This window comes from Chamaea fasciata, unplaced genomic scaffold (genome assembly GCF_029207755.1).
Source record: "Chamaea fasciata isolate MVZ Bird 193981 ecotype frontalis unplaced genomic scaffold, bChaFas1.0.hap1 SCAF_4, whole genome shotgun sequence".
Classification (NCBI taxonomy): domain Eukaryota; kingdom Metazoa; phylum Chordata; class Aves; order Passeriformes; family Sylviidae; genus Chamaea; species Chamaea fasciata.
The window spans coordinates 60,261,452-60,273,797 of NW_027094089.1; the positions used below are offsets into that span (position 1 = coordinate 60,261,452).

Genomic DNA, 12,346 nt, shown 5'->3' on the forward strand with positions numbered 1-12,346 from the left:
TCCCCGTCAGCCTGCCCGTGAGGCATGAGCAGTGCTGAACTCCCCTTATGCTGACGGAGCTCTCGCAAGAGACAGCTGGGAGCTCGGCAAGCTCTGAGCAGCTTAACCACAGCCGCCAAGGAAGCTTCTAACAAAGGCCCCAGTAGCAGTAGATCTCCTGGGGTTCAGGAATTACCAAAAACAAAGGGGAGGATCAAAAGGCTTTTGAACAGCAGCCCCGGGGTCCACTCGTCCTAGCCAGGCTCGGTCCCCGTCGGGGTTTTGAAAGAAATTAAATTCCCCCTTGCATTGCGGGACAATCCAGGCCCCTCAGGCTCTCCTCTTCCCACAGCTCACTCCGGCGCTGCCAGAGCCGCAGCGGCCGCGCAGCTCCGGGGGCCTCGCGTAGCCCCCCGGCGGCGCTCGCTCGCCCGCCCGCCCGGCTCCTCCGCCCCACCGCAGGGGAGGGGCCAGCGCGCCGCCCGCCCCGCTGCGGGGCAACGCCACCGCCGCCGCGGGCTCTCCCTCCCTCCCTCCATCCCCGCTCGGTGCCCTTACGCCCCGGCTCTGCCTGTGCCCCTCGCCCCGCACCCTCCCCGGGCCTTACTCGCTACGTCTCAGGCCGCCGCCCGCCCGCCGCTCCTGGCTGGGCCGCCGCCGCACACGCGCAGACCCACTGCTGCTGCCGCTGCCACCAGCCCGCGGCCCTGGCCTGAGCGCCCCGGCGCAGCCGCACACAGGAAGCTCCGCCGCCCCACCCCGTCCCGGCCTGCCCCTGTGCGGCCGCCGCTTACCGTAAGCGGTGAGGCGGGGCGAGAGCGGCCGGGACGGCAGACCTTGGCACCCGCTGCGCCTGCGAGGAACGCGGATCGGGCGGGGCTGCGGAGGCTCCGCCCAGCGCGGCGCAGGCTCCGGCGCCATAAGGCCGTCGGGCGTGGTGGGGGCAGGGCTTGGAGATAATGCGCGCGGTGGGGTGGTGCTGCACAGCGGGAGCAGAGTCTGGCTCCACGTGCGTTGCCAGGGCTGTGTAACTATCTAAAAGGCGTGTGTCAACAGGTCGGAGCCAGGTTTTTCTTAGTGGTGTCGAGCAATAGGTCAAAAGGCAGCGGGCACAAACGGATGCACAGGAAGTTCCACCTGAACACGAAGAACTTCTTAACAGTGCAGGTGACCGAGCACTGGAACAGATCGCCCTGAGAGATTGTGGAGTCTCCCTCAAGAAGATGCCCAAGAACTGTCTAGGTACAAGCTGTGCCACGTACTCCTGGATGATTCTGCTTGAGCAGACAGGTTGGACCAAATGACCTCGTGTCTTCTATTCTGACGCATTCTGTGACTCTCTGAATCGCTGCCAGAGGGGTCCCGGCGCGGCCCTGGGTTCCCAGCTCGGGGCTGCCGCTGCCCGCCTGGGGCGCGGTGCAGGTGCGGCGCTGACGCCGTGGGCTGTGCGGGCGAGGATGAACTAAAAGCAACTCAAAGCAAGCTTTTTTTTTTTTTTTTTTTTTTTTTTTTTTTTTTTTTTTTTTTTTTTCTCTCTCTCTCTCTCTCTCTCTCTCTCTCTCTCTCTCTCTCTCTGTCAGGCGTTTCCTCCCCTTCTTTTTGGACTCCGTTTTAATGAACGTCATGAGCTAGAGCTTACGTAACTCGGTGTTCTGTACAGGGTCTCCGGAGATGTGCTGATTATCTCTGATGAGTGGGAAGCCGGGTAACGTGAGATGATGTCTTAGGAACTACGGTTTTAGAGCATAGATTGAATACTTTCAGGCCAAGATCACCAATGTAAAAGGCAGTGGCTAATGTGCTTTACTGACGTGGTAGAGGCTGTCTTACGTAGATTTTGTCTCCAAAGTTTTGGGAAACAAGTTAGAGGTTAAAATAAAACTACTAACTTTATCCATCATCCTTTCTATTCAACATACAAAGTACAGAGCATTTGTGCTTAGTGGGAAGCAAGAGGAGAAATTTCAGTGAGAGTTAAACCAATGACAGCAACCTACTTTATATGAAAGAATAAGTTATCTTTATATCCATGGCTGTTAAAATGTTTGATGGCTCACAGCTGCACTGTACTTATACAGAATTCCAGGGGTGATGTACAACAATATAGTAGACATCTTGTAATGATCCCAGTGTTATGGTAGAAAGAACAGATCGTTATTATTGAACCTGATGGTGGTTAAAACATCTGTTCGTGAAACCTAGCTGTCTTCATTACAGAAGACAGTGAAAGCTTGACCAGCACTCTCTCATGTAGTTGATTTTCAGGAGAATTCTATTTTTAGTCTCAGGACAGAAAGGCTGTGTTAAAAATGGCAGGAGACAGTTTCCTCCTTTAAATGCCTTTGTTAATAACCAGGGGTCTCGAGGGGTGGCCTATGCCGCCACTTTCATGCACACCGCTGAGGAAGAGGTGCAATCCATTTTGCTGTCTGTGCTGCAGAGTGGGAGTTCTTGCCTCGCAGGGGTTCCAAAGAACTCCCTTTGGCTTAAAGAGTCCAGTGGTCTCTCGCTCTTTAAGTACTTACAGATATGGTGAGATACAAGAGCTTGTCTATGAATACCCTCGGCATAAATACCCTTGGGTGTGGTCAGTCCAGTGCTGTCCTTGGCAGATTTAAATTCTGAGTTGGCTCGTTTCGGCCAGGAGCTCTTGGTGTCGATATGGTCCCATCATGCAGCTGGGCTCTTTTAATTTCCATAAGGGTGGCAGCAGCAGCCTGACTGACAGGCCGGTTGTCAGCAGGAAGTAGGAACAGGATCTGGCAGGAAGTAGGAAGTGGAACAAGCAGGGAAGAAGCCAGTGGGACAGGCTGGGTGCAGGCAGGTAGAGCAGCAGCAGAATTGGAGAGCAGTGATGCCAGAGAGCAGCAACGGCTTGACCCGATGGAAAGGCGACGGAATCAGGTAAGTGGGATCTTGGGGTAAGGGATACAGAGTGGACAAAAACTGCCTTTTGGTAATTAACAAACAGCATTATAACTCTTGAACTGATTTTAACTAAATATTACAACTCTATAACCAACAACTTATAACTCCATAACAATTCTCATTCATCACAGTCTGTAGTCCATATAATAGTAATTTCATGAAAAATTCCTTTTTAAAAACCACAGTATTTAACAAAAATTACTTTCTGAAAAGGTTGGAAGTTTGTCAGAGACTATTCCATTAGCAAATACCTGTTTGTGGTTTTGCACAGACTTTATGGTTGCAACTATAAGCTGACTTTTATTAAATAATCGTGGCAATGGATTCATCCTAAATAAATGTAAACAATTATCACTTCACTTGGCAAAAATACCAAGCATCAAAAATGAAGGTTATATGTGTGTGAACTGACAATAGCAGTTAAAAAATACATGTTCACTGCAATAACCTCTAAGGGCGAGATGCTTTGCAAACATCAAAGCACTTCAATCTGAAATGAGACAATGAAGTGCCTTGACAAAATGCTGTGAAGGACTGATCTAACTTCTAGTACATGTGATATGCACATGGGAAAATCCAGAGAAATAAAATCGGGATTTATTTATTTTTAGATTACGCATACAATTATTATTTTTTGTGGGGATAGTTTACAAAAATCACTAATATTTAAAATGCCTTGGAGTTTATTACAAAAATATCCCTTGTTCCTTAGTCTAGTACATCACAAAGTAGTCCTCAATGTTAAGCAAGACAGAAGAAAATAGAAACCTTCATGTAACACTTGCTGGTTAGGTCCAACGCATGTTTTGTGCTTCTGTCTTGGTGAAGTGGGAGAAGATCCCACTATGTAGTGGGAAGGCTTATGAGGAACTTGCTTCAGTATTAAGTATGGAGTACCTTTGTTCCTATAATACAGTTTGAACATGTCATTATATACCTTAACTTATACCTTTATGACTTAAAAAGGCTGCTTTTTTTAAGAGAACTTCAGCTAGCCAGGTGACAGTTAAGGGTTTAGTCATTTGACTGACTGCTATTTTTGTATTTCCAAAATGATGTTACATTAATTTTGAAAGAACTGATGTATTTTGTATGAGATTGTAATACAGGATGTCTATTTTTACACTGCAGAAACTCATAATAAAGCATTATGATTTTTTTAGGGATACTTTAGAGGAGAAGTGAGCAAACTTGTCATCTAGTATTTGGCTTAAAAAATATCCTGTAAACTAAATTTTGACTGGCATAAACAAAAAGGCATCTTCAGTCTTTCAAATACTGTGTGAAATAAAAATCAGATTTAAAAGTGTCTCGGTTTGGGAAGACAGGTATCTGCCAGGTAATAAAAAAGAACAACTGGAGTTTCCTTTGGAATGGAGAGTGTAACCCCCCCCCCCTTTTTTTTTTTCTTTTTCAATTATAAATTTACAATCAGAGGCTCTTAGGCAAAGATTTGGGAAATAGGAATAGCAGTTCTTTACTAGTATGTATTACAAAGCAAACAAACACAAAAAACCCACCAAACAACTACAGCATTAATAACAAGCGAAAACAGTACCAAGAACCTTGAGGGCTTTGTTTCACAAAACCCAGGGCAGTTTGGTTTCGGTGTCCCTGCAGGATCCTCAGAGCACCAAGCTGAAACAGTGGAAAAGTCCCGGGCTGGTAGCTGGGATGGCAGGGTGTCCCGGCAGGGCAGGGGGTGCAGGGTCACACTGTAGCAAGAGGAGCAGCACCGAAGAAGCCGAACACGAGGCAGGGCCGGCCCAACTCCCGTGGGTGGCAGAGAAAACTCAGGATTCAGGCAAAACCAGTGATAGTAGATTTCCCAGGACTGGACCCCTTTGGCCACAGTGAAACTCTTCCAGCCAGCAACAGCCGTTCTCTCTCTTCCCGAATGCCGGAAAAAAAGAAGAGCCCGCAGCTGCCTCAAGCTCTGTCTTTTACCTGCATTATCTCCCCCTTTTTAACTTTGTCCACCTCTTTGTTTTGGTTAAGTACTCTCAAGTATCCAACACTTGGTCTCCTTGGTAACTTATGGGGAAAAAATTCTTTAGAGAAAGAAGGAACAAACCTAACCCCCAACAAAAAGATAAGTCTGTTTTGTTTGCTCTAAAGAATTTGAAGTGTGTAGAATTACTTACTGACCTCTTTGTACAAAATTACAAGTGTTTATCATTTTCTAAATAACAGAGATCTGTCCTCTCGCTCAAAAGGTGTCCTAAGTCCATTGTGGAAATGGTCATCTGCTGCAGGGTATCTTCATAGCCCCAAGGAGGAGGTATCTCATACTTGTTTCTCAAGAATATTCTTTACCTTTTACCTTGCTTAAAGTAGTGCTGATTTTTCAGGAACTTACCATTGCTTTGGATGTCCTTCTTAATGGAAGTAATTGGTGCAGGGAGAAAAGGGAAAGTAAGAGATCTCAAAGTATGCAAATACCTTCATAAATGGAAAGAAGGTGACCTTCAGGTAGTTGTGGTGTGGTTTTTTTTGTTTGTTTGTTTGTGTTTGTTGTTTGTTTTGGGTTTTTTTTTGTTTTTTTTTTGTTTTTTTACACTGTGGGTATGGAGGTTCTTGTTAGACTGAAAGAGATGAGATTCACCCTTGGTTTTGATTTGGGCATGGAGGGGGGATTATGGTAATATTCTGTATGTATAAATTAAATGTGATTTTCAGTAGGCATATGGAAAAAAGTGGCTGACTTGGTATGAACCTGTGAAAGTGCATCACTTTAGAAACTTGTCCTCTTCCTGCTCTGAAAAACAGTGCCCACTCCTTCCCACCCCCAGTCCCCAGAAACTCAGATGAAAATATCCACCAAATCTATACATTCTGAATTTTCTGTGAAGAATACTGATGTATTGCATTTGTAGTATTACAAAGGCTAAAGTAGCTTAAATGAAGCATAGATGTGAAGTTGAACTAAAATGCTTTTTAATCCACTGAAATACATGCATAACAGAACACAAAAGATGATCTCAAAGGTGAAAAAGAGGAGAGGCAACATTGGTGAAGTACCAAGTGCTCTAACTGATAAGATACATTAGACATAAAGACTCAAAAATGAGTTCTCCAATGTGAATGTAGGCAAGCGTTGGCTTCCAAATGAAGGAGTGATTGTTTTTAGAAGTGATGGAGAGCTGTAAGCTTTATTATCTGGAACTGTTCATTATCTAGAACTGACAGGATCTGTTCAGTAATAGGGTATACCAAGGCACATTTAACTAGTAGAGGTTAAATTTTAATAGGAAACAATGATTATCTAGTTGATAATTACAGGGAACAGGATACGATCTAGAGATGCTTACACATTGCTACCCACTAAGTTACTTTGAAGAGCTTTTTCTTATTCTCATTGCTTTTATTATAGAATCAGAGAAGTTTTAATGTTGGAAAAGTCCTTCAAGTCCAGCCATCAACTCAGCACCGCCACCATGTTTACCATTACACCACATCCTCAAGTGCCATATCCACACACTTTTATGAACACTTCCAGAGAGCGTGACTCCACCAGTTTCTTGGGCAGTCTGTTTTAATGCTTTACAACCCTTTCCTGCCTCTGGAGGGCTAACCATTATCTTTTAAAATTTTCTGTGATTATTTTAGCTGTAGGGTCTGATCCTAGAAGTCATGCTGTACAGCTTATTTAGCAGTAAATACTTCTTTGGTAGCCTGTAAAAATGCAGGACTGAGGAGCCTACCTTTGTCTGAAGACTTGTGTCTTTGCATAAATGTCAGTAGTCTGTGACTCAATTCATTCTTGTCTTGCCTTGTCAACAAAACTAAATGAACACAACATGATTTATGTAAGCTTAAAAGCTTCTTTATTTAACTTACGACACCTCTGATGTCCTTGCCTTTCCACACAGTGTGTACATTGGTATATATTTGTTACCTTCTCTAAGCCCATGGATTGTCCCATTAAAAGGCATATTCCTAAGATTGAATTTCCTACAAATCATAAAGTTATTAAAGTGGGAAAAGACCTCTAAGTCCAACCTTTGACTAAACACCACCACGTCAACTAAACCATAGCCCTAAGTTGCATGTCTAGTTGTTTATTGAACACTTCTTGAGATGGTGACACCACCACCTCTCTGGTTAGCTTGTTCCAATGATTACCCACTCTTTCAGTGACAAATTTTTTCTCATGCCCAACCTGAACCTGCCCTAGCACATCTTGAGGAGCACTATGCATTCTTCTTCAGTTGCTAATTGCCTGGGACAAGAGGCTGACCCCTGCCTGCTACACTCTCAGGCAGTTGTAAGAGAGGGATAAGGTCATTCCTGAATGTCCTTTTCTCCTTTTTCTTCAGGCTAAACACCTCCATTTCCCTCAGCTGCTTCTCATAAGACTTGTGCTCCAGCCGTTTCATCAACTCCACTGCCCTTCTCTGGACACAATCCACACTCCTCAATGTGCCAGGTCAGGATCTGCTGTTGACCCCTAGGTCTTTTTTGCCTTTCCAGTCTCTCTGCTACAAGCCTGTAGCAGTGAATGGGGTTGTTGTGACCCAAGGGCAGGAGTCAGCACCTTATTGAACCTCATACCACTGGCCTCAGCTCATTGATTCAGCCTGTCCAGATCCCTCTCAGAGCCTTCCTGCCCTCCAGCAGATCAACTCTCCCACCTGACTTGGTATTGTCTGCAAATTGAGGTGCTGCTCGATCCCCTCATCCAAATAATTGATAAAGACATTAAACAGGACCAGCCCCAGCAGTGCACCTTAGCAAACTACGGTAGTGACTGACTGTCAACCAGATAACTCGATTCACCAACACCCCCAAACCCAGCCATCCATCCAGTCTTTAACTCAGCAAATTGCACCTGTGTAAGTCATGAGCAGCCAGTTTTTCCAGGAAGAAGCTGTGGGAATCGAAGGCTTTACTGAAGTCCAGGTAGACAACATCCACAGCCTTTTTGTCATCTGCTAGGTGGGTCACTCAGTCAAACCTAGAGACTTAATTTTGGTGGAACCCATTCTGTTCCACAAGACAATATTATTGTTGCTGCAGTTTTCAGAGATGCATGCCTGGCCCCCATCAAACTTTTACTTGATGGCTCTATAATTTGCCATCACCCTATTTTCAAATTTATTATTTGCTCTGGTTAAATTAAATGTGAATTGTTTGGAATAGTTTTGTATGCTTGTTAAAGATTCTGCTTGAAGTGTTCAAAATTTTGTGAAATGAATAATGAATCATTATATTAACTCTTCATAACAAATTCAATGGATAAACAATTCCCTTTTGCACACAGTATTGTGTTTGAAAACAAAGCTGGGGTGTATTCCTGCTGTCTCATGTAAGTAAAATGCATCTGAATTGGTGGGAATTGTTATATAAATAAGATCAGCAATGGGCTGTAACTCCATTTGTACGCTTGGAACCAGTTTACCTGCCAAAAAAGCCAATTCTACATTCAGTCATTCAGTGACGTTTTAACTTTCCATAAACAAATGTTTAGCTAGTAAAAATACAAGTTCTGCAGAGATCAGTCTTTTGGGTGAAATAATCAAGAGGAATATTCAATTATGTTCCACATGTTTTGTTTACACTGAGTGAAAAGTATTAATAGATTTCAGTAACTGATATGAGTATTTTAATTAGGCCCATTACTATAATTCATTTTTTTCTTAAATGAAATCACACTTTTTGCGAGTCTTAAATTAATTTGAGCTACTGTTGGATCCTCTTTTTTCCATAGAAAATTCTCGTATTTTTAATTGATTTATTTTTGTCATTTGCCAGGACACATACAGAGCTGTTTTAAAACATTATTTTCATAACTAACTTAAATAAACTGACTCTGACTTCAATATATTTGAGAGATTTTTATCTACATCCCCTTTATTTGTCCTTTACTTGCCAGAGCCTGCCTGATACTATTTTTGTCTTTGTGTGAGTCATACTTGAGTTTATTCCATGTCTTCTGCTTTGCTTTAGACAGAGCTATGCATTTAAAATAATTCCATTAATAGAATTCACAGACAACTTGTAGCTGTATTGAATTCTGTTTTAAGTATTCTCTTACCCATTTCCCAATGTGACCAGTGTTACGGAACAAGTCAGACTCTCCCTACCTGTTGCCAATGCACTGGCAAAGTTCTGCATTCTCTTAACATGCTCTTCTCATTCATGCTACATAACTGGAGAAACTTGGAAGAGAGGGAGGAAGCTCCCTCCCAATACATGTATGTGTTGTGATCATAGCCCATGGGTTTACAAGTTCTAGGAAATGTAATTAATGTTGAATTATTTGCTGGAGAAAAGACCATGTAACTGAATAAATGGACATCTGACTATCCATTTTTGTTAATATGGTGGGTTGAAGACTTAAAATATATGTAAGCAATTATGCATAAATAGGAGATAGGAGGATGAGGATCTCCCATCTGTCATACCTTGACAAAATTAGTTCACTGTACCTCACTTGCATTGTTTCTGCTAACTTGGCAGTAAAGCAGCTTTGTTCAGTGTCCATAAGGTATGGACGTGTATGCTCACTGTGCAGATCATCTGTGTACCGTTGCATGGATGATAAGCAGAATTTACCTTTCCAACACTGTAACCTGAGCTAAAGGACTAACAAACATTAACTGTAAATCATCATTCAGGTGAATCAGCCCTGCACAAGATTTGCAAACTGTCACACAAAATTCACAGCTACCTCCTAGGCAGTACAAAAGTCTTTGCTATCTCTTGCTTTTGTGAATAGATTGAATGATGTGTGTAGGACAGGAGTTGCATGTGCTGTAGCCAGGTATCTGTACTTTGAAAGAAAAGATGAATAGAAGTGTAAATTTAAAGGATCTGAAATCTGTTTTTAACTGAACAAAAATTAGAATGGGTAACTCCGTGGATACACGGTGTTATTGGGAAATTAACTTTGCATAATTCTAGAAGGGATTGTGCCTTTATTACTGGTCTAAGTGGGATTTGAACTTAATTTCAGTTGGCCGACCTTTTACTAAAGGGCTGCTTTTCCAAAGTCAGGTTTTTAAACTCAGGGTAAAGATTTGGCTGCAGATTCTTAGTAGTTTCTTCATTTGAGGAACTTCATGAAAAAGGAAATACCTCATTGTTCCAGTTTAACAAGTGTCAGAGAAGGAAATTAAATACTTTTAGACTTCTACAAGTCATCAGCGATACTGATGCATGGTTCAAAACACGGTGCTAGGCACATGGAGGTTAATTTGCCATAAAATGTTTTCTGAATCATATGAGGTATTATTTTTCTTTTGCAAAGATCCTCGGAGGAAAGGGGTGGGGGGCCTGTAAGGAGGCACACAAAGTCTTTGACTAAAGAATCACTATGAATTCTCTTACTTGCTTCTGTGGCACCTCAGTGCCTTGGGCAGTAGCATTCTTTGGGTTCAGGTACTTACCTGCCACAACCAACTGTGTATAAAGGTTGGACTGGGGGAAAGCACGTCACGAAGGTATTGCAGAATCACAGAATCGATCAGGGTGGGAGGGACGACAGTGGGTTACCTGGTCCAACCTCCCTGCTCAAGCCAGGTGATCCCAGAGCACATGGCAAAGGATTGTGTCCAGAGGGTTCTTGAGTATCTCCAGTGAGGGAGACTTCACAACCTCTCTGGACAGTCTGTGCCCGTGCTTGGTCCCCTGTACAGCAAAGCAGCTAATTCTCGTGTTCAGATGGAACTTCCTGTGCATCCGTTTGTGCCCACTGCCTCTTGTCCTACTGCTCCCGAACCACCGCGAAAAGCTTCCTTCCATCCTCTTGCTCCCCGCCGTCTCCCCATTGGATACTTGTATATCTCACAGAACTATGGACTGCTTCAGGCGCCAGTGGCTGGCGCGGGGGGCGCCGAGCCAGGGAGATCCACACGACTACTGCGGCTGCCGCTCCATCCGTGCGGTTCGCATGGCCGGACGGGCCGGGCCAGGCACCGGGCCCGCGGCGGCGGCGCTTGCGCGCGGGCGGGGCGGGGCGCGGCGGGGCCGGTGACGCGCCGCTGTGCGGGCAGGTCCTGCCGCCGCCGCGTGAGCACGGCGGGGGCGCAGCGCGGAGCCGCCGCCCGGCGCCCCCGCCTGAGCGCCGCGGGGTGAGTGGGGGGCACCTCGCCTGCCGCTAAGGTGAAGCCCCGCAAGCGGACATCGCCTTGGGCGGGGCGGAGCGGGCCACGCCGGGGGCAGGGCCGCGGCCGGGATCGGGACTGGGCGGGGTTCCTCTCTGCCGGGCTCTCCGGGGCTGCGGAGCGGGTTTCTGCGGGCGCCGGTGGATGTGTGCGGGCCCGGTCGGGCACGGCGGGTCTCTGCGGGAGCCGCGCCCTGCGCGCTCTCGCCCGCGGATATGGTCGCAGGCCCTACGGTAGGAGCGGTGCCTGTTTTCCGGGCCTGCCCGCAGCACGGGGTGGAGCCGCCGGTGGCACGGAGCCCCGCGCTGGGCGCGGGACGATCTTGTCCTTGCGCTCCGGGCGGCGCGCAGCCGGCCCGTGCGCGGTTCCCGCTCCGGCGGGCGGCCCTGCAGCAGTCGGGACTGCGGGGAGCCCTGGCCCTGCCGGCCCTGAGCGCTGCGGCTCGGCCCCGCTGCCCCGCCGGAGCGCTAACCCAGCGTGGGCATAGGGTGGAAAGCACGGCGGTTGGGGTGACACTTGCCTCATGTGCCGTGCGACTTGGCCGGCCCAGCGTCTGTTACACTAAACGCTCCGTGTGTAGGAGTTTGTTAACATTTGGGGTTGGGTTTTCCTTTTTCTTCCTTTCCTTTCTTTTCTTTTTTTCCCCTTTTCCTGCCTTTTCTTGCAGTGGTGGAAATCTAGCACAGCAAGTAGGTAGGTAGGTATTGGTTCAAATGCTCGACGGAGGTTTGAGAAATAGGTCGCGCATCAGGGTAGGGTGGTGTTTTTCTTCAGTGTAAACTGCTTTCAGGCACCGGGCTTTGTGTGCGATGTTTAGAAATCCTCAGCTGGACGAACCGTTATGGTTAGAGCAGTAAGGTTTCTATAGAATGTATAGGCGGAAAGTGAATTCCTTTGTGCCTGTATGGTGCAAAAGCACCGTGAAACTTTTGTATAGCTTTGTGGTGTGAATGTTGATTTTTGTGTATTAGTTTTTCCAGCATTAGAAAATTAGCACTCCAATGAGTGTATTCCCATGAATCATGTTCCTTTAAAGAAATACGTGTCTGCACCACCTTTATAGTTTATTTTTCATGAAAAGGCTTCTCTGTTTTGCAGGTAGCTTTCAGTGTGTTTTTTGTGTAACACTGAGTGACTGGATGTTGCTGATGAGATAGCCCCCCCTATTGGTTGATCCTTCATTGAAATTATACTTATGACCAGAGTTTTTTTTCTGGAAATTACACCTCATGCTGTGTGTTGTGAGTGCAAGTCTGTGTTGTAGTATCTTTATGTCTTGGGCTCGGAGTGACAAGATAATCTCCTTTCCTATTGAATGTCAGGATAATTTC

General features: G+C 45.7%; 2 protein-coding genes across 10 annotated transcripts in view; one reads left to right on the forward strand and one right to left on the reverse strand.

The window, feature by feature from the left end:
- NAA35 (N-alpha-acetyltransferase 35, NatC auxiliary subunit) overlaps positions 1-874 on the reverse strand; it is a 28,355-nt gene extending 27,481 nt beyond the window's left edge. Inside the window, exon 1 of one of the 2 annotated variants that reach the window (XM_066181724.1) lies at positions 774-874. The gene's annotated coding sequence lies outside the window, so the exon portion shown is untranslated. Of the gene's footprint in view, positions 1-586; positions 695-773 lie in introns of those variants that run through there. The other variant, XM_066181723.1, reaches the window with a different exon arrangement.
- Positions 875-10,924: 10,050 nt separating this feature from the next.
- AGTPBP1 (ATP/GTP binding carboxypeptidase 1) overlaps positions 10,925-12,346 on the forward strand; it is a 65,896-nt gene continuing 64,474 nt past the window's right edge. For 4 of the 8 annotated variants that reach the window (XR_010720518.1, XR_010720519.1, XM_066181740.1 and 1 more), the window contains exon 1: positions 10,928-11,013. The gene's annotated coding sequence lies outside the window, so the exon portion shown is untranslated. Of the gene's footprint in view, positions 11,014-11,142; positions 11,249-12,346 lie in introns of those variants that run through there. The other 4 variants (XM_066181742.1, XM_066181736.1, XM_066181738.1 and 1 more) reach the window with 4 other exon arrangements.